Raw genomic sequence first — 3664 nt, forward strand, 5'->3', positions numbered from 1 at the left:
AAACGGTGCATTGATTACAGTCACATTTAGGCCACAAATACGGCCATTTGGTTACGATGTTTAAAAAAAAAACATTTGTTCATATACTGGTCATCTTTGATTACACGTGCATAGGTGACAGTCACATTTAGGCCACAAATACGGCTATTTGGTTACTGCGGTTTAAAAAAAACATTTGTTCATATACTGGTCATCTTTAATTAAACGTGCATTGACTATAGTCACATTTAGGCCTCAAATACGGCCATTTGGTTACTGCGGTTAAAAAAGACAGTTTGTTCATATACTGGTCATCTTTGATTACACGTGCATAGATGACATTCACATTTAGGCCACAAATACGGCCATTTGGTTACTGCGGTTAAAAAATACAGTTTGTTCATATACTGGAATTTTTTGATTAAACGTGCATTGATTACAGTCACATTTAGGCCACAAATACGGCCATTTTGTTGCTGCGGTTTAAAAAAAAAAGTTTGTTCATATACTGGTCATCTTTGATTAAACGGTGCATTGATTACAGTCACATTTAGGCCACAAATACGGCCATTTGGTTACTGAGGTTTAAAAAAAAACATTTGTTCATATACTGGTCATCTTTGATTACACGTGCATAGGTGACAGTCACATTTAGGCCACAAATACGGCTATTTGGTTACTGCGGTTTAAAAAAAACGTTTGTTCATATACTGGTCATCTTTAATTAAACGTGCATTGATTATAGTCACATTTAGGCCACAAATACGGCCATTTGGTTACTGCGGTTAAAAAAGACAGTTTGTTCATATACTGGTAATTTTGTATTAAACGTGCATTGATTACAGTCACATTTAGGCCACAAATACGGCCATTTGGTTACTGCGGTTTAAAAAAAACGTTTGTTCATATACTGGTCATCTTTGATTAAACGGTGCATTGATTACAGTCACATTTAGGCCACAAATACGGCCATTAGGTTACTGCGGTTAAAAAAAAACGTTTCTTCATATACTGGTCATTTTTTATTAAACGTGCATTAATTACAGTCACATTTAGGCCACAAATACAGCCATTTGGTTACTGCGGTTTAAAAAAAACGTTTGTTCACATACTGGTCATCTTTGATTAAACGTGCATTGATTATAGTCACATTTAGGCCACAAATACGGCCATTAGGTTACTGCGGTTAAAAAAAAAACGTTTCTTCATATACTGGTCATTTTTGATTAAACGTGCATTGATTACAGTCACATTTAGGCCACAAATATGGCCATTTGGTTACTGCGGTTTAAAAAAAACGTTTGTTCATATACTGGTCATCTTTGATTAAACGGTGCATTGATTACAGTCACATTTAGGCCACAAATACGGGCATTAGGTTACTGCGGTTAAAAAAAAACTTTCTTCATATACTGGTCATTTTTGATTAAACGTGCATTAATTACAGTTACATTTAGGCCACAAATACGGCCATTTGGTTACTGCGGTTTAAAAAAAACTTTGTTCATATACTGGTCATCTTTGATTACACGTGCATAGGTGACAGTCACATTTAGGCCACAAATACGGCCATTTGGTTACTGCGGTTTAAAAAAACTGTTTGTTCATATACTGGTCATCTTTGATTACACGTGCATAGGTGACAGTCACATTTAGAAACATAGAAACATAGAAACATAGAATGTGTCGGCAGATAAGAACCATTTGGCCCATCTAGTCTGCCCAATATACTGAATACTATGGATAGCCCCTGGCCCTATCTTATATGAAGGATGGCCTTATGCCTATCCCATGCATGCTTAAACTCCTCCACTGTATTTGCAGTTGCCACTTCTGCAGGAAGGCTATTCCATGCATCCACTACTCTCTCAGTAAAGTAATACTTCCTGATATTACTTTTAAACCTTTGCCCCTCTAATTTAAAACTATGTCCTCTTGTAGCAGTTTTTCTTCTTTTAAATATTCTTTCCTCTTTTACCTTGTTGATTCCCTTTATGTATTTAAAAGTTTCTATCATATACCCTCTGTCTCGTCTTTCTTCCAAGCTATACATGTTAAGGTCCTTTAATTTTTCCTGGTAAGTTTTATCCTGCAATCCATGTACCAGTTTAGTAGCTCTTCTCTGAACTCTCTCCAAAGTATCAATATCCTTCTGGAGATATGGTCTCCAGTACTGCGCACAATACTCCAGATGAGGTCTCACTAGTGCTCTGTAGAGCGGCATGAGCACCTTCCTCTTTCTACTGGTAATTCCTCTTGCTATACACCCAAGCATTCTGCTAGCATTTCCTGCTGCTCTATGACATTGTCTGCCTACCTTTAAGTCTTCTGAAATAATGACCCCTAAATCCCTTTCCTCAGATACTTAGGTTAGGACTGTATCACTGATTTTATATTCTGCTCTTGGGTTTTTACGTCCCAGGTGCATTATCTTTAGGCCACAAATACGGCCATTTGGTTACTGCGGTTTAAAAAAAACGTTTGTTTATATACTGGTCATCTTTGATTACACGTGCATAGGTGACAGTCACATTTAGGCCGCAAATACGGCCATTTGGTTACTGCAGTTAAAAAAAAAAGTTTGTTAATATACTGGTTATCTTTGATTGCACGTGCATCGGTGACTGTCACATTTAGGCCACAAATACCGCTGTCATATAGAGTTTTAAAAAAAAGATTCAGTGCAATACCCTACATCAGGGTTTATATTGGCGGTTAATTATTTTTAACATACTTAACCAATTTTTATTTTGCTTTGTGAATGCTAACTATGATGCAAACATCTAATAAGGGACGCGGTCATAGTCGCGGTGGTGGTGTTGGTGGAGCCTCTGGTGCAGGGAGAGGACGTGGCTGTTCTGCCACAGCTACACGTCCTACTGAACCTACTACCTCAGGTCCCAGTAGCCGCCAGAATCTACAGCGATATTTGGTCGGGCCTAATGCCGTTCTAAGGATGGTAAGGCCTGAGCAAGTACAGGCGCTAGTCAATTGGGTGGCCGACAGTGGATCCAGCACTTTCACATTATCTCCCACCCAGTCTTCTGCAGAAAGTGCACAGGTGGCGCTAGAAACCCATGCCCATCAGTCTGTCACATCACCCCCGTGCATATCAGGGAACCTGTCTGAGCCTCAAGGCATGCAGCAGTCTCTTATGCTGTTTGAAGTCTCTGGTGGCAGGGTTTCCCAAGGGCATCCACCTAGCCCTTCCCCAGGGGTGGAAGACATAGAATGCACAGACGCACAACCACTTATGTTTCCTGATGAGGACATGGGAATACCACCTCAGCACGTCTCTGATGATGACGAAACACAGGTGCCAACTGCGTCGTCTTTCTGCAGTGTGCAGACCGAAAAGGAGGTCAGGGAGGAAGACTGGGTGGAAGACGATGCAGGGGACGATGAGGTCCTAGACCCCACATGGAATGAAGGTCGTGCCACTGGCTTTCAGAGTTCGGAAGAAGAGGCAGTGGTGAGACCGAGCCAACAGCGTAGCTAAAGCGGGAGCAGGGTGCAAAAGCAGAGCAGCCGTCGCCGAAACAGTTTGCCTGCTACTGGCCACCGCCACCAGGGACCGAGCACACCAAAGGCAGCATCAAGGAGTTCCCTGGCATGGCACTTCTTCACACAATGTGCTGACGACAAGACCCGGTTTGCACACTGTGCCATCAGAGCCTGAAGCAAG

Source organism: Bufo bufo, chromosome 5, assembly GCF_905171765.1.
Source record: "Bufo bufo chromosome 5, aBufBuf1.1, whole genome shotgun sequence".
Lineage (NCBI taxonomy): Eukaryota > Metazoa > Chordata > Amphibia > Anura > Bufonidae > Bufo > Bufo bufo.